This window comes from Lissotriton vulgaris, chromosome 5, assembly GCF_964263255.1.
Source record: "Lissotriton vulgaris chromosome 5, aLisVul1.2, whole genome shotgun sequence".
Classification (NCBI taxonomy): domain Eukaryota; kingdom Metazoa; phylum Chordata; class Amphibia; order Caudata; family Salamandridae; genus Lissotriton; species Lissotriton vulgaris.
Window position 1 is genome coordinate 1950175998 of NC_141693.1, and position 19338 is coordinate 1950195335.

Sequence of the window (19338 nt, forward strand, 5' to 3'; positions counted from 1 at the left end):
TACTTATACTGCATAAAATGTCTGCAGGCATTGGACACAGGGATGTGTGCCATGTCATATTTTCACTTTTATCTGCACCAAGAGACCCAGCCTGAAATGGCAGTCTGCATGTGTTAGGTGAGGGGTCCCTTAGGGTGGCACAATACATGCTCCAGTCCTTAGGCACCTCTTTAGTCCCCAAGCCTTGGGTGCCCTAGGTACCATTTGCTAGAGACTTATAGGGATACTAAAGGTATGACCGATTGGAACAATTGTACACTTTAAGGGAAGAGATCTGGCACTGCAGACCTGGTTAGCACAAACCCAGTACACTTCTTTCAAAATTGCATCAGATACCAGTCAAAAAGTAGGGGTGTCCAGAAAGGACAGTGAGGGGCTCCACGCTCCAGAGAGACAGGGCACTCCTACTCCCCTTGAAGCATCAAGGCTAGACCCCACACTCGTATATTAAAAAAAAAGTTCTGCACTTTATATAAGCAAAATGATGTATCTATACCAGACGATGATTCGATTACAATTGAATATTAAAAATATTTTAAAACCAAATTTATAACTATTTGTCACTAATCTATTTTGGTCATTGTTCACAATTGCATACAGATGAAAATTCAGTGATCATTTTTTTGTGTCAAAACCACCAATTCTTTATACAAGAACAATTCTTTACTCAAATACATAAACATAGACCAGGACAGGGAGCATACAGTAGACAATGACATGGGTCTTTAAGCTGCTAATCTATTTTGGTCATTATTTGTAGCACAGAGTATCTATGAATCAGTAATTTCTACTGTGTCATTCAATGCCTGTTAGATTCAGAGTTAAAATTACATCGGATTCCCAATAATTAGAGCCACCTTCAGGATGTACACATTTCTCCCACAATCTCAATAAAAACAATAAGTATACAAAAGACATAAAAACAATAGGCCCAGTCTATTTATATATACATATATATTCCATTATCATCCATTCATTCATAATATTCAGTAATTCAGCATTAATGACCCCAATTCCATCTAGTGGGTGACCCCCTCTTACATTCTCCACGGTTTCCATAGCTTTCATATCAACTTATTATACACACTCACTCTTACAATCATTCATTGTTTCATATCTTCCATTCATGCTAATGTCCTGTCATCTATCATGTTCCCATACCTAGAATAATTATTTTCAGGGACAGATTTTGAAATGAAAAGTATATATAGCCCAATGTGGACATCCTTTATATCTCCACGTCTCTTTTAAAGGGTGACTTTCCCTCTTTGTCTTTCTTAATAAGTAAGTAGGGATGCCTTGATTTAAATCCTGTGGGGCCCGCATTTGTGTTTCCCTCTCTTAATTGTGACTGAAAAAGAAACCAAGCCAATCTCAAAGCAAAAACTGCTTTGGACGATGCCAAGAAAAAACTGTGCTTTTGTCTGTATTTCACAATGTTAATGGGCCAGACAGCCATGGCAGCCACATCCACCCCACCGTCGGGGACTAAAGTTGCTTCAGTGACCTCTGACATGGTCGGGGCTCACCTGGGATCCTATTTGGAGACATACCACTGCATTTACTGCAGGTGCACTAGAGGAGATTTTTGTTGGGACAACTAAAGTCTCCAGTTCGGTGCCCATTGACCTTGCAGTCAAAGCGCCAAGCCTTCTTGGGGTCCCAGTTCTTATCTTGGTAACTACCCTAGACTGTGTATTGTTTCGGGGAACACCCTCCTGAACAGTTTTTTGGGAGTGTAGGAACCTGTCTCTTCATATGATATTGCCACTAGACGGTGATGACGTGCACAGAGTTTGGGGGTTCCCCAAAAGTGTACAGGGCTCAATGTAAAACCCTGGGTGCTCCATTTGTGGTAGTGTGGTCGAGCAGCCTTAGGCCTAACACAGAGGAGTGTCAGCAATGTATTGCACCATAGTGATCAATAATGGACACACTACTCAAGAAGGAGATCCAGACCCATTTAAGTGAGCTAAACTTTGCTTATATTTTATTTTAAGACCAAGGTCTTCGCATTATGGTAAGTACAGTTCTCATTAAAAATACTTCTCACGTTTCAGAATGTTTACAATGCAAATTTCAGAAAATTCTAATATTAACCTGTGAAGAAAAACAATTGCGTGATGTAACGGGTACAAATACCACATTCAGTTCCAGTCCAGTCTTCGTGTGTCTCAGGCCAATACTGTGAGCAATGCTTGTCGTGGGGGGCTGAGGCACCCAAAGGGTACAGGAGACTGTATCTACGCCGAGGCAGTCAATACCAGTGATATTTACCCTCTCTGTCCGTGGAGAGTAAGGTAGCAGTTACCGTCACGATTGCCGGGGACAGGCTGCTGTAATTCGATGGAGGACTTCCAAGTCGTTGGAACGTCACAGGGAGTTTGTGGTCTGGCGGTAGTGCAAGAGGCGTGTTGCATTCTTGCTTTTTCTATGCTTGTTTTATTCTCTGTGTTTTACTCCATTGTGCTGGAGCCTGGAATGTATGATGCGTGCCTGCATCTTACATACTTGGTTCCAGGTTCTGCCCCAACTGTTATTATTCCCTGGATCCTCTGCCTAACGGATGTGCTGTGCTTCTTTCATCTAATTTCAAATAAAACTACTATTTTTACATAAGGAAGCTTCTTACTTTTTTACACTGGCGACGAGGGACTCATCTATTTTCTGCCACATTTCTTCGAAGCACAGGAGCAGAAATTTAAAGAATCCACATTATCAACGACGAAAGTCATTCTATTTACATCAGAAGAGAAGCGGAATATCCCCTGCTGATTTTCCAGTTACTCCGGTGAAGCTGCGCTGAGTATTCAGCTCTTTATTCATTTCTTCGTGTTTTCCTTCGTGAAACCAACTGATACGCTACGTCAGCAAACGCCGACGCTTGGGCCAATCAGCACCTTCCATTACTGTTTGCTCCTCATTGGCTACTGGTAACCAGCCTCTGTGATTCATCGCGCATCATCGCGCATCACACTTCTAGCTGTTGCTCATCACGTAGGCTTGCAGTGTTTGTTACCATAGCAACTGATTTACCGAGCGAGTGAAACACGAAGGATTGCTCCGTTTTCACCGGGCAAGCGTTTTTGAACTAATTCTCTAAACCGAAGGATAAAGGTACTATTTTACACGCTTTCACTGTTATTGCGTGTGTTCCTGTATTTATTTATTTATTTTTTTGTTGAAAGATCGATTTTTAAGACTATATTGCCACAAACTTGATATTTTCCTCAACAATACTATTTTTTCAGAATTTTACCTCATAGACTTGCTTACTATTGCTTGACTTCTGACTGCTTCTATATTTCAAGTTTTATCCTGAAATTTTCTGTGGAAATCCTCAGTGAAGTCTGTGCATTTCATTACTAGACTGCCATCTACTGGGTATTTTTATTATTTCCTTGTTTCTCGTTTATTAGTTTTGTTCTTAGGTAGCTATTTTGACATTTATTTTTCATTCTGCATCTAACATGCAGTTTGATCCGCCATCAAAATTTTTACAATCTAAGGGTGATCCACCTATCCCATGGACAAGATGGAAAGAGGAATATTTTACATATCTCAAGGCTATGGATGGAGAACGCATGTCTGCGGAGAGGAAAAAGAACATATTTCTACACTGCCTTGGCTCAGAAGGACAATTAGTTTTTAGAACTTTACCTCCTGTAAGATCTGGAGGTGATAGCAATGTTTATGACAAAGCGGTTTCTAGGATTGAAGGGAGATTCAAGCCTATTACTAGCGTTGCACTAAATAGGTTTAAGTTTTATACCAGAATTCAAGATGAAAAAGAATGTTTTGATGACTTTCTTACAGCTTTACGTGCGTTATCCTTACATTGTAATTTTGGTCTTATGACAGACGAAATGATCAGAGATCAGATCATTGTACATGTGAAGAGTAAGAAGGTTCAAGAGCAGTTATGGATTTTAGGTGATCCTAGTTTGGAAATAGCGATTAGTACTGCTAAAGCTCTTGAACAGTCTGATAAATGGATAAAAACATTAGACAAAGCATCTATTACTTCCACCTCTTCGAGTATTTCTACTTCTTCTAGTGAAGTTAGTGTGGTTAAACCCCAGGAACAGAGAAATGTTTTATTTTCCAACAGAAATGATGGGAAAGCTAGACAATTCTTTTGTTTTAGATGTGGTAATCCTGACCACATTGCTTCTTTTCCACAATGTCCAGCTATTACTAGACAATGTAATAAATGTGGATGCTCTGGACATTTTTCCAAAATGTGTAAAACTCCCACAAGACCGTTCCAAGACACAAAAAAATCTTCTTTTTCTATACCTAAACGTCCTTCTGGAAATGTATCATATGTTAATGATGAAGCATATAATGATCCAGATATTAAGGAGTTTGGTATTGTTGTTTCTGTACATGAGTTTTTTGACATGTCTCAAGCAGACACACTTTCTTCTCCTAAGAGTTGTGTTACCATTTTGGGTAAAGTATTAGAGCTTATGGTGGACTCCTGTTCTCCTTGGACCATTATCACACATGAATATTGTATTAAGTCTTTTGGGGATCTAATTGACATTAATTCTTTATCAAAGCCTGATATATGTGCTTACAATTTTGATGGGTCCAAGATCAATTTTATTGGTTTTAAGGAAGTTCTACTTACGATCAAAAGTAATTCTGCTAACGTGAAACTTTATGTTGCATGGAAGGGAGTGAATGTTTTGGGGTGGAGGGACCAAGCGAAACTAGGAGTTAGTTTAAACCCTAGACTTAAAGATCCGGTGTTAGTTCTGGCCATATCTGATGGGGAGTCTACTGAATCACCTGAGTTCACAGAGATTTCTTGTGCCTTTCCTAAAGTGTTTTCTGACAAGTTAGGCAAATTGAACGGGTTTAGTCACAAGATCAAAGTCAAACCCAATTCTGTCCCTGTTAAACAGAAGTTAAGGGGAGTGCCTATTAGCATTAGGGATGAACTGAGAGACATGCTTGATACCATGGTGAAAGATGATATAATTGAAGAAGTGGAATCGTCCGAATGGGTTTCCCCCATTGCTTTGGCCATTAAACCTGATAAAAGTATTAGGCTATGTGTAGATTTAAGGGCACTCAATAAGAGCTTGGTTACAGACTGTCACCCACTTCCTAATATTAATGAAATGCTTTGCATGTTAGATGGGGCCAGCGTATTTTCAACTTTAGACCTTAGATCTGCATATCACCAGATCGAGCTCACTGAAGACTCTAAACAGTTTACAGCATTCATTACCCCTCATGGGTTATTTCAGTTCAAGAGAATGCCATTCGGTCTGGCTTCGGCTGCTTCAGTGTTTCAAAGGGCTATATGCCACATTTTTAAAGACCTAACATTCGTCAAGTGCTTTCAAGACGATATTCTTGTATTTTCCAAAAATAATTGTGAACATCATGTTCATCTTAAAGAAGTCTGTTCAAAGTTGGAACAGTTTGGTTTAACTATTAAGGCCAGCAAGTGTAAATTCTTCTGTAAATCGGTAGAATATTTGGGACATACCCTCTCTGGAGAAGGTGTGGTACCAAAGAAAAACCTTGTGGATGCCATTACGAATGCACCAGCTCCTGATAGTAAAGAAAAATTGCTCTCTTTTGCTGGGTTATGCGAATATTACAGTAAATTCATTCAAAATTTCGCTAACAAGATGGAACCCTTAAGGGAGTTGACTAGGAGTTCTGCTAAATTTGTTTGGACGGACAAGCAAGATATTGCCTTCAAGCAAATTAAGAGTGATATTGTTAATGTCCCTACACTCAAATCATTCTGTATAAGTAAGAGATGTATCATCACTGTTGATGCTAGTTTGTATGGCATTGGTGCTGTGTTGAGTCAGAGTGCTGGTAAGGATGAATGGTGCGTGGCTTTTGCTTCTAGAACCTTATCTTCCACCGAAAGAAGATATTCTGTTATCGAAAAGGAGTTACTAGCCTGCATTTGGGCTGTAGAACATTTTAGAAATTACGTGTGGGGGAACAGATTTGTTTTGAGAATGGACCACAAACCGTTAGTAGGAATTTTGTCTCCTGGTGGTGGTTGGAACTCGACTGCTAGGATTGCTCGTTTGTCTTCACGCCTTCAGGAATATGACTGAGATCAAGTATGTTCCTGGAAAAAGCAATGTCACGGCAGATAGTCTTTCCAGGTTACCATGTAGCATTGATAAGGTTTCTACCATTGACCTGGATGTAGATGTTGTTGCTTCCATTGAAGATTGTATATCCCAGGAGTTTTTAACATTAACTGAGGAGGAATGGTTTAAAGAAATGGGAAAAGATTCTGTATGTCAACAAATTTTGGACTTTGTTAAAGGTGGATGGCCTAATATCAAGTCCATTCCTTCTGATTTGGCTTCCTTTTCCCAGGTTGCTTCGGAAATTGAAGAGTTTGGTGGTTTTCATTTCAAAACTGGCAAGTTAATTCCTCCTGCCTCTTTACAAGAGAAGATTTTGTTGTTAGCCCACCAAGGTCATATTGGTATGTCATCTATGAAACGTCTGGTTAGAGAAAACTTTTGGTGGCCTGGCATCGACAAAATGGTGGATAGAATGGTAAGGGAATGTTCCCAGTGCATTAGCAGCGACAAAATGCTTCATTTGTCTTCTGCTCCTCTCAAACCTGTAGCTTGGCCTAAATTTCCGTGGCAAAAAGTGGCTTTTGACATCTCCGGCCCTTTTAAACATTTGCCTTTAAATGCCCGTTTTGCTCTTGTTTTGGTAGATTACCATTCGAAATGGCCTGAAGTTAAATTTGTAAATAATGTTTCTTCTCAGGCCGTTTTATTTTTTTTGAAAGAGACCTTTGCTAGGGAAGGCTTTCCTGAGACCTTTGTCACCGATAACGGTACGCAGCTGATTTATTCTGAGGTAGCACAGTATCTTGACGGCTGTGGTATTAAACATCATACTGTTTCTTTATACGAGCCTAGGGAGAATGGTCAGGTGGAACGTTTTAATTGTGTCCTCAAGGATTGCATTTCTGGTATTAGTTTTTCTGATGATTCTTGGTTGGAGGTGGTCAGGAAAAGACTTTGGGTCTATCGCATCACGCCTCACTCTGTCACAGGTGTGAGTCCTTTCAAACTCTTGAAGGGTAGGGAACCCACTTCCGTCATTTGCCCCTGGTGGGTTAAAAAACTAAACAGAAATGATTCTAAAGTTGATATTGAGAGTGTTGCTAAACGCATTGAAGATAAACAACAATGTATGAAACTTGCGTTTGATTCAAAAATGAATGTTAAACTTCATGATTTTGTTGTTGGTGATTGGGTAAGAGTAAAAAAAACTGGATTTTTGGTTAAAGGATTTTCTAAATTCTTTCCTCCTATTAAAGTGGTCAAAGTGTTCAAGAACTGTGTTGCCACACAAGATGGAAGAGTTTGGAATGTTCGTAGGGTTGCCAGATGTCCTAATTTCTCCTACTTGTCCAATTCTCTTATTTCTCCTAACTCTCTTCCATCACAATCACCATCACGAACGCTGCTCAATGCGCCTCCTCATGCACAGGTCGATGCATCTCCTCATGTGCAAGTTGACATACCTCTCCAGAGTTTTCCTCATAAAGATTTGTCTGTTGCTTCTAGGGTTAAATCTGATGTTAGACCAAAAAAAACACCTAGTAGGTACTTGTGTTGATTTTTTTTCTTTTATAGGGATAAGATGTGTTGCATTCTTGCTTTTTCTATGCTTGTTTTATTCTCTGTGTTTTACTCCATTGTGCTGGAGCCTGGTATGTATGATGCGTGCCTGCAACTTACATACTTGGTTCCAGGTTCTGCCCCAACTGTTATTATTCCCTGTATCCTCTGCCTAACGGATGTGCTGTGCTTCTTTCATCTAATTTAAAATAAAACGACTATTTTTACATAAGGAAGTTTCTTACTTTTTTACAAGGCGCTAGAAGAGGCCGTCAGAGCTACTCGTAGGAAAGTATGGGGTCTCCAGCATGGAGCTGGGCACAGCTTGGGTTGGTGGGTCGAGAGGATCCCTTGAGGTCGTGGAAGCAGTCTGGCTGGGATGCTGTCTTCTGGGAGGGCACAGTCTCGTTGACACAAGTGTCATTCCTCTACCACAGCGTTTGGGGAATTATTTTGAAGCAGTGAGTCACATTGACAAAAGTGTTGTCCCGCACTGTGGCGTTCTTGTACTGGTGGATGCTGGGGACTAGAGCCTCTAGTCCCAAGGGAGGTTCTTGGCACTTTGGTGAAGGTTGAAAGGCCTCGGGGTTTCTTGTAGGCCTTGTAGAGTTTCTGGAAGAATAGCAGGTCCAGTGGTCACACTGTTGTTGTTGGTGGGGTTCTGTCTGTTTCTGTCTGCAGCGGTTCAGTTCCTGGTCCGGCAGCAGTAGTCTTCAGTTTTCTTCTTTGGTTCATCGAATCTGATTGCCAGGTCTGGGGAAGTTACCTAAATACTAAATTTAGGAGGTGTTTTATGGAAGTAGCAGGTAAGGCCACTGAGCATTAATCTAGTCCTGATTGGAGGGGTCCTCCAATCTTCAAGATGGCGGGGACTGAAAGTTGTGCTTCACTTTCCCCACCTTAAGGGCAGGTTTGGCAGGGGTGGACACACCTCCTATCTCGAGTTCACAAGTTCCCAGTTACATTATTAGGGAATAGGCCCTAGTACTATAGGGGCATATCTGCTCATGCAGATATGCCCATACCTTGGATAAAGTGTGTCCTGCCTTAGGGCTGGTAAGGCCTGTTAGAGGGGAGACTTACCTATATCTTAGGCAGTGCTAGGTGGCATGGCACACATGCAGGATGCCATGTCGACTTGGTCATTTGTTCACCTCACAGGGGCATGCCAGCTGCTGGGTCAGTGGCATTATCCTAGTGAGGGGGTCCCAGGGGACCCTTTTCAGCCTCTAGGCCCTAGGTACACAGGGTATCACTTACTAGGTTCTTAAGGGGCTGAAGTACAAATTGTGGACCTGTTTTTAAGGGAAGAACACTGGTACTGGTAACCTGGACAGCAGGGACCCAGTACTTGCCAATCAGTTACATCAAAAGCCCAGCAAAAAGGGGGGGGTTACTGCAACAGAACCTAATTTTCTCACAGGGGGCCTTGAGAAGACTTTGTTTTTATTTTTAGACTGGTCACCATCTTTTCCTGGAAGGAGGTGGGGGGCTCAGCAACCCCTTTCTTTTGGTCAGCCCCACCATATGTTGTCTTGGTTACCCTTGTCTTGCCCCTGTGGTCTACCTTCTTCGCGAACTCTCTAGGAGAAAGTGGGCCTACGTCTACCAGGTACAGATGTAATCTTTCACTAACACAATTCCTCAACACATGCTCTTGCATAATAAGATTATAAAGCCCACCTAGTTTTTTCACTGAAAAGTCTACAAAATCTACCCAGGTCTGACTCTGGGGTTTCCGAGTCTCCTGAGTGGTGAGTTCAAAGCTCTCAATCATGGTATCCTTCATTAGGTCATAGGCCTCAGCATGTGTCTCATTCAGTGTCCGGAGCCTATCCCTACACTTTCCGGAAAACAACTCCCAGAGAAGAGAGCCCCAATACTTTCTGTTGAGTTGCCTCATTTTACAAGCCCTCTCAAAGGCTGTAAACCATTTGGTTACATCATCACCCTCTATGTATTTTGCGACAATCTCTTTGGGGTTAAAAGCGTATTCTTTCGCCCTATCTATTATTTTGCTGCCACCAGTGATAGGTCCTAGGCCCATCTCAGCTCTTTCCTTATCTATAGCTAAGAGCTTTGCCTCTAAGGTGATTCTCTTGGCTAGTTTTTGAAAATCAGCATCTTCACTCGCTAATTCTTCTGGTGGTGCTGTCAGGGAAACCACTGCTGAAATCATCATCTAATTAATTCATTTCAGGGTATTCTTCCCCTCCTTTTTTAGGGTTTTCCTCTCCTGCCAGGGCCTTGGCATACAGTCTGTGCAAGTACCTTTTGTAGGTCTAGAACCCTTGGCATATTTCCATGCTTGATTTAAGTTGAGATTACTTATTATTGTAGGGCCCCAGGTTGGGCTCCTGGGAAGGACCTACTACCTCACTCATGGTATTAAAGTAGTTGGGATTTTTTATTTATTAAAGAAAACTGCAAAAAATTCTAAGTACTTTCTAAAGGGCCTAACTTAAATACGTTTACAGTGTAACCAGTTGCACTGTGGGACTAAATACAAGGCCCTAACAGCTAGGCTTTAAACAATTTAGAAAAAATCTAAATCTGGTAACAAAAACATAAAATACTAGTGACTAATGGCAATGTTTAATTCCTTAGTGGAATCACTTATTCACAATCTGGTACAGCAGATGTCTAGTCTTGTATCCCACCACTGCACCACCAATGTAGGAAGCTGGTTCTTTTTATGGTATACCAAAAAGAGGTATACCGCGCACAGTCCAGGCATGCTCTTATCAGTTACTAGGGACTTGCTCTAGCAATTGTAAGGTGCTCTTCCAGGTGGTGGTGTGGTTGAGCAGCATAAAGCTTATCAGAGAGCAAAATACATAGTCAAATGATGCACACATTTCAAGAAGGATGTCCACACCAATTTATAAAAATAAGACATCTTTATATATAGTTAGGCACCAGAATGAATACGATCAGGTAAGCATGCTTTACAAGGGAAATACTTTTCAGTTTTAAAAGTAGTGTAAATTTCAGAAGTGGTAATGCTGACCTTTGGAGGAAAAACAAGTACTGCATTCAAGTTCTTTACAGCAACTTACGGGAACAACCTCCTGGACTTAAGGTGAGTACAGGGCAGGGTTCAAGGCAGCACCAAGAGGTCACACCAGGTGGTACTGGGGTAGCCAGCTGCAGAGGTGCAATACAGCTTAGGATGCCCAATGTTGGCAATGGGGACCGAGCTGGTTACAAAGTGGCTGCAGGTGGAGACTGAGAGGCCAGTTTGACTGAACCAACCCGTGGATTAAGTTCTTGCGGGCTAGGGTGGCTGGGTGCAGACGGTCTTTGTGTTCTCTGGTTTCTTCATCCAGGAACCCTCATGGTTGAGGGGTCCTGTGCACACAGGCTGCATTCAGCGCCGGACAGTACACAAGAAGCAAAACCAAAGTGGATTCGTTCTCCTGAGGACTTGGGGACCACGGTGATAGCGTTGGCCCACTACGACTCAGGCTGGGAGGCTCGAGTGCAGTGGTGCTTGGCAGTGTCTGGTTTTGGCTTGTCTAGAGCTGTTACAGTTCTTCTTAGGGTGGCCTGCCAGTGCTTAATTTGAGCTGGTGGTTTCCTGTGCTCAGCACCAGCATTTAATTGTCAGCACTGGCTCTAGTGACAGACCACCACATGGTGGCACTATCTGAGATGTGCACAACAACCGGGTTCATTAAGTCAAATGGCATTGAAAATTAATAATACCCGACTCTCACTCCATAATTTCAGCTTTGTGTTGCCTGATGTTGTGGTGTTATTTTGGTACAATCATTGTCAACGATACGAAGGGCAATCCATGGTGCTGGCTGCAGTGGCCTTCCAAGAAGGGCCCTGGCACTTAATGTTTTGCAAATTAAGCACTGGTCCTTATGATATGCAAGAGAGCTGTTTCGCTGCTCCACAGGAGTCCCTGCATCTTCATTGAAGGCAGGCAGTCCCCCCCCAGGCTTGGGAGGCACAACAGCTTGCAGGACAAGACGGCTTTGCTGCAAATTTGCAGTAACAGAAATGCCAGCAGGACTATTGCCAAGTCAGTTGCTTCTTCAGTCTTTACCTTTGTGCGTCTTCAGTGTCTTTCTTTTTTGTAAGTCAGAAGGATCTACTTTTCTGGTGCCAGAGGCCCCCTAAATACTGGATTTAGGGGTGTTAGGTGAGTGTAGGGTAGTAGACAATGGACTACTGACCACTGGGGTCACTATGCCCCCTGTATGACCACTTTTCTAAGGAACAATGGTCCCTAATGGAGAAGCTTTTGAGACCAAACATATAAATGCAATGATATCTATTTTTGGCTGTCCAACTGAACATAATCATTTAATGCAAAAAAGTGAAAAAGCATACAAGGGTCAACATATATATGTCAAGTGTCAGGAAGCGTCTTCAGGTACAATCTATGCTCTCAAGACTACATGTCCCAGAATCCTTGGCGCTGTGGGAGGAGTATATAAGGGGGAATCTGCTGATGCTAAGCGTCGGATATTCTGGGTCCGGACCTGGTGTGGAGTGTTGATCGTCGTTGGAGTTCCTGTTATTGCTTATCCTTGTGCCCTTTTGCTGTTCCCTCAATCGTTTTCGTTGTTCCCCGTTGGTTGAGCCTTCTTGCACCGGCTCGTGCGGGGAAAAACAATTTGCTTTCCTGGTTCTGAGATTCCTGTTCTGTTACACGCCAAGGGGCGGCGTGTGTTTACGCAGGGTGTGCTTCCGTTTAATGAACTTACCTTCGCGGCTCGTGCGGAAGATACCCGGAGTTCGCTTTTGTTTTACCACTCAGCGTCCCCGTTGGCTGAGCCTTCTTGCACCGGCTCGTGCGGGGAACGCCAAGATTTTGCCTCACCATTCGGCGTCCCCGTTGGCTGAGCCTTCTTGCACCGGCTCGTGCAGGGAACGCCAAGATTTTGCTTCACCATTCGGCGGCCCCGTTGGCTGAGCCTTCTTGCATCGGCTCATGCGGGGAACGCCACGTTATTCTTGCCTACCTTTTCCAGACCTGTGGTTCTTCTATCAGGTACTGTACTTACTAATAAATAGGGGTGACGTAACCCAATGTATTCCTTTTTTCGTTGTATTCATTTACTACACCTTGGTCCTTGCAATGGGATGTTGAACTGTGTTCTCAGCCACCATCAGAGTATGCATGGTATGTACTAAGTATAGTATTAATTAAGTGACAGGAAAAGGTGATATCCTAGCTAAGGTCACGACTGATTGTGTATTACAGGTGGAGTTTATACACGCTTCATACCCATACCCCGGACCAGATAGTAGGGGAAGAGAAGTATCTTCAGGGCCTACTCTTAGTTTTGTTACAGGTATAGGGTACAGTGGTTTTTGAGTATTTGTTTGAGTCCAGCAATACTTCAAGAAAAGATACGATTATTGTTTTTTCTTTTGTCGTTCCAGATCTCCCTCCCTGCTGACCCCTTCCTTTCCTTCCTGTTTTATTCCCTTCTGCCCTCACTTGATACTTCCTGGACCCAGGCTGTAATAGCTTTCTGGGTTCGGTTAGATCAGGGGGTGGCCTTTATCACATCAACCTGCTGATTCCGAGGACTTGGAGGATAACAATATCATTAGAGCAAAAAAAGGGAACTCTGGCAAAACAAAAGTAATGTCCATACAAGTTTCCACAATTAGGCCACCAAAAAATACAGCACCCTAGCACATATTGATACACATTAAACAGTTATGTCAGGGGTGCGAGAAGTCAACAACATTTCGACACCTCTAAGTTAATGCAGGGATCATCTTAAGGACAAGACAATAATTGCCAGAGGGGTTTGCCTATCAAACAAGGTTTTGGGACTGAAATTGGTTCGGAGCCTAGGGCACAGATCCCGGGTCCTGGCAATTGTGCCCGTCATAAAAAACCATTGGGAGACTTAAAACCTTGAATTGTGCGGATGCGCACGGAGGGTGGTGGGGTGTCGATCAACAAAGATGAGGAGGAAGGAGCCAGAATGAACAGGCGCTGATGTGACCGCTGTAAGCCATGTCACAGAGTGGGAAATTGGGGGGAGATGAAGGTATGATTGAGGCAGACGCTAGTAATACAGCTTGAATAACGGAGACGCATCAAGGGAATGTTCCAGTCTGCAACGGGCAATGGAAGCGGTTTGTACCATGATGGTGCTGACCCTATATGACCACGTCATTCCTACGTTTGCCATCACCAAGATTCCATTTATGTAGCCCCCATTAGCTGTGGTACTAGCCTGGGGGTGGCCTCCTGTATCTGACTAGTTAATTTTACTGCCTGCCAAAGGGCTCTGGACAAAGGGGCAAGGGAGCTGTCTTCGTCTATGGTGAGGAAAGCCAGATTCACATACCAAAGGCGGTGTGCTCTTTAAAGCCTCCTGCCTTGGAAGGGTAATCTGCAGTTCATCATCCGGGAGGGGCCCCGAGCAGGCTTTTATTCTGACCTTCAGAGAGCCAAGCCCCTCACCTTGTGGGGAGGTTAGGGGGCCGAAACAGTCTCTGGCAGGCTGGCGACAACCAGTCAGCACACCATTAGCTGGTAGACTTTACGAGGGCACCTCGAAGGTGTCCTTTGTGTGCATTTATTACAACTCTAAAGCTAGAATCAGTGTGGGTTTATTTGTACAAGCTTTTCAATACCAAACATCCCTATTTTCAGTGAAGCCGCCATGTAGGTCGAACATTCTTTCATCGGTGTCCAGCAAATACTTTTAAAATGGCTTCCTTGATCACTTGCTCCTGCAGTTATCCCCTCCCATGTGGTAGAGTGCACTCTGCCTTAGGCCTGGAAGACCTGCTGTAGAGGTTATTTACCTATACTGCATGCAGTGTCTGCAGGCATGGCACACACATGACCCATTTAGAGATGGTAGACCTCCCTGAGCAGGTTGGTGTGACCCCTAGGGCAGATACAGGAGGCCACCCCCAGGCTGTGGTACTAGCCTGGGGGTGGCCTCCTGTATCTGACTAGTTAATTTTACTGCCTGCCAAAGGGCTCTGGACAAAGGGGCAAGGGAGCTGTCTTCGTCTATGGTGAGGAAAGCCAGATTCACATACCAAAGGCGGTGTGCTCTTTAAAGCCTCCTGCCTTGGAAGGGTAATCTGCAGTTCATCATCCGGGAGGGGCCCCGAGCAGGCTTTTATTCTGACCTTCAGAGAGCCAAGCCCCTCACCTTGTGGGGAGGTTAGGGGGCCGAAACAGTCTCTGGCAGGCTGGCGACAACCAGTCAGCACACCATTAGCTGGTAGACTTTACGAGGGCACCTCGAAGGTGTCCTTTGTGTGTATTTATTACAACTCTAAAGCTAGAATCAGTGTGGGTTTATTTGTACAAGCTTTTCAATACCAAACATCCCTATTTTCAGTGAAGCCGCCATGTAGGTCGAACATTCTTTCATCGGTGTCCAGCAAATACTTTTAAAATGGCTTCCTTGATCACTTGCTCCTGCAGTTATCCCCTCCCATGTGGTAGAGTGCACTCTGCCTTAGGCCTGGAAGACCTGCTGTAGAGGTTATTTACCTATACTGCATGCAGTGTCTGCAGGCATGGCACACACATGACCCATTTAGAGATGGTAGACCTCCCTGAGCAGGTTGGTGTGACCCCTAGGGCACTGGTCCAACCACATGGAAACCATGGAGCAATGGAGAATGAAAGAATGGCCCACCCAGCTCCAACAGAGAGCACAAGGGAGGAACAAAAGTCCTCCCCCCACCACCTGTATGTGAGGGTTAGCCTCCGCAGGGAACTGATCCTACCCCTTGTGACAGAATTGCCCCGCTGCAGGTCAGGCATGTCCTGTCAAAGCCACTGAGGGCAGGGGAGTCTTCCAAGGAGGCACCAAGTGGGGAGCAGATATCCTGCCCCTCTCTGTTCAGCCTCAACCAGCCAGGTGCTGCAAAGGCCAGTAATGTCAGTGGACCCCACAGGGTTCACTGCCAAGAGAAATCCCCTCATCCACAGATTAGGGACCCCCAGCCTAGTGGTATTAGCCAGGTGGATTCCCCTACAAAATCTGAGGGATCCCGCTGACCCTTAGCAAGTGACATGCCCCAAATGGGCTCTGTTGGGCAAAGCAAGACCTGGGACAATGCTGTCCCAAACCTTCACTGGCTTCCACAGAGTTTCAGGCCAACGGGCCAAACCAGAAGTTGTAATCAGAAAAAAAGGCGGACTCCTAAAGGTAAGTACAATCACCCACGGGGAAAAGGTCCTCTGTTGTGGCCCTCTCAGGGCCTAATTTTACTAATCAGACACCCCACAAGCCTCTCTCTAGACTTAAACAGTGGACAGGTTGACCCCCCAAACCTTTGAAGGGATACAAGCCTCTACAGGGGAGGAACTTCTCAGTGGACCATAAAACAGGGAGTATTCATGCCAGTGCAGTTGGATCTTCCTTTTAGGCCTCTTAAGAAATAAAGACTCATCTGGGCAAGGTAAGCCTTATTTCCTTTTGACGGAGTTAGGGTTATGTAGGAAGGTTGGATCCTTCAAGCATGGTTACCGCCATTTTTTGCCTGGTGTCAGTGTGTTTTTGACAAGTCTAACTGGGCTCCCGCTAATCAGGACCCCAGTCACTGAAGTAATGAGACGTTTGGTTATCAGTAATTCCAGGTCAAGGAAGCGGGAGGCGACCCTATGTAACTTATCCCTAGGGTAAAGAACCAGAAGGCATTTTTCCCCTATATGTGCAATGCAGGGCACCCTGTGCATATGGAGTAAATCTGCGTCAACTAACTGACAGTGAGGGTAGGCAGCATCATGGTGGCAGAAGAATCGGTTTATTTTGGCTGGGGTATGGTAGGTTCTGTGTATAGAGTAAAATTGAATACGTTGGAAATGAGTGTTGCGAGGAGGTTGGACAGGGCTTTCCAGTAGGGTGGACCACTCTTTATCCATGAAGGGGTGAGCCAGGGGTGGTATGAGTACCACTGATGACATAGCTGCATGAGATGCAGTGCAATGTGGTTTTGCTACGAGTCGGCAAACCAGATTGTCGGGCCATGTTCATCACATGAAGATATTGTATGATGAGGTGTGTCAGGTGTTCTTTTGCCATGTTGCCTCACTTGTTCCCTAGCATCGTAATCCGAGAGTTGTATAAAAGGAAATGGCAAGGGTGCAAACCCGACTCATATGGGAGGAGGGTTCCATCATGGTAAAGGTCCCCTCGGGTGTGAAGGCCCACCTCCTGCCAAGCGGCCAGTTCTCCCGACAAGGTGAGGCTGATTCTCCTGGATGTACTGAGAAAGCCTGTCGGGTCATAGGGACCCAACATCTGGTGATGTAAAGACAGTGGCGGAAGCAGTGGTACGCCACTCTCAAATGTAGGTGGTCAGGTGTTGTCTCCATGGTGCAAGGGTGGAACCAGGGCCGAACTGGGAACCGAAACCGGCCCTGGCAAACTGCTTGGCTGGCCCCCTGGGGTGAGGGGGGTTGGGGTTCAGCCGAGCATTTTGCAATGGCCGGTTTCGGGCAATTTTGTTACAGGGGCTAATATTGCTGGCCCCTGGTAACAAAACTGGCCCCCACCCTAGCGGCCCACCGGGGAAATGTCCAGTGCCCACTACGGCCAGTCCGGACCTGGGTGGAAGTGAATGGCGGTTGGTAGGTTCCAGGCAGGTAATGTTGTGGCAGTGTCTGCTAGCTGCAAGCCCACTAGCCATTTAGCCACCAACTGGAGCTGAGATGCATAATAGTAATGTTCTTTACAGCGTGGTTGCAACATACCGTGTTAATGGATTATAAGGACATGCTTTTTACCTGCGAGATATTAATGCACGACTACTGCCAATTCATTTCACGGCGAGCTGCCTGCCACGGAAGGAGTCGCCAATGCTGCAGGAGGAACGGTTTGTGGAAGGGATGGCTGTAATTGACCTTGATCTAGGGTCCGTCGGACAGGCTCCTTATGCAAGCACACCAAAGGAACCACAGCACTGCCAGGGCGAGCAGTGAAATCGTCATGACATATCCTTGTTGGAGCTAGAGTCTTGTGCTTGTGTGGACTGTATGACTGCAACACTGTCAAGTGGGTTGTTAGCTCAAAGCCATCCTGAAGACCAAGTGTCCATAGTAGTACTCTGGAGGGTGCCTTGTGAAGATACAATGTTGTTGCCTCGTGACATTGTATGCCAAAAACAGCTCTTGAAGCCTGCTGCGCTTAAGCGCCATCTGTGGGTGAGTGGCCTGCATCCCCAGGAGGATTCACCAAGTACTCACTGGAAGGCTGGAGCAAATCAAGGTCTGTAGTTGCCACCCGGAAGAGGGCCACTGTCGGAGGTTTCCACTCCTGCTGTGACCCTAGCAGTGCTGTGCTGTGGACATGCTGCCAAGAGGCTCCTGCTAACCCTGGCGCGATTCTGCTGTAGTGGGAGGAGCGAATGTGGCCTTACACCTCTCCTGGACTGCAGTGTACCTCGGCAGGCTCCTGTTGCTCCAAGGGAAAAAGCCTGCTGCTTTGGGAAGGCCGAAAGTGGCGAAGGCGCGCCTAAGGCAAGCCCGTCTGCGCCCGTCCATGCCTGGACCGCACCCAGCATCAGAACCCCTGGAGCCGCGAACGCCACGACACCAGAATCCACTACAACACCAGCACCCTCCATGCACTCAATGCCAGCCGAAACCACACCTGCTTCCAGGCTGCCCCGAAATGGACCCACGGACCCTTCTCCTTCCACACCTGCACCTTCACCTGCAACCGAACCACCAAACCTCCAAGGACTGGACCCAACCACCTCCGCTGCATACTTCACAACACCCGCTCTGCACGCAAACACGCTGTCGAGCTCTGGGATCTGCTAGACACCTCCGCCCCAGACATGGCCTTCCTGACCTAAACCTGGTGGAACGACTCCTCGGCGCACCACATCACCATAGCCACCCCAGACGTCTACAAGATCACCCACAGGGATCGCGCCAACGTAATCGGAGGAGGAATAGCCATCGTCCACAAGTCCACCCTCAAGGTCGCCACCCACACAGATGACACCCTCAAAACCACAGAACACCTACACTTCCGGATCCACACCGACCCCAACACCACCCTCAGAGGAACACTCATCTACAGACCCCCCCGGACCCGGGGGTCAGTTCAACGACTCAATCACCGACCTCGGCAGCACCCACGCACTCGCCTCCACGGACTACATCCTCATCGGGGACTTGAACTTCCACCTTGAGAACAACAACTACGCCAACTCCGCCACCTTGATCGACAACCTCGGCCTCAGACAACTTGTCACCGCACCCACGCCGCCGGCCACACGCTGGATCCCGTCTTATCCACAGGCTCCCACGTTGCCTTCGACCACACCATCGAACTCCACTGGACGGACCACCGCTGCATCCATTTCACCTTCAAGAAACCAACCACGCACCACCGCACCCAACAGCTTCCTCGCCGCTGCTGGAGCAAAGACACCGAAGACCAGCTGATCACCTCCCTCACCAAGAACCCACCCACCAACCCCACCAACCCAGACGCCGCAGCCCGAAACCTCAGACAGTGGATCGACGACTGCGCCAACACCCTCGCCCCGCTCAAGAAACCCTCCAACAGTCACACCAACAAGAGAGCCACCTGGTTCACCGACGAGCTCCAGACCTCTAAACGCGCATGCTGGAAACTGGAGAAGACATAGCTCCACGAATGCACACTGGACAACCACACAGCCCACAAGGACGCCACCCCCAGACACCACCACCTCATCCGATTAGCCA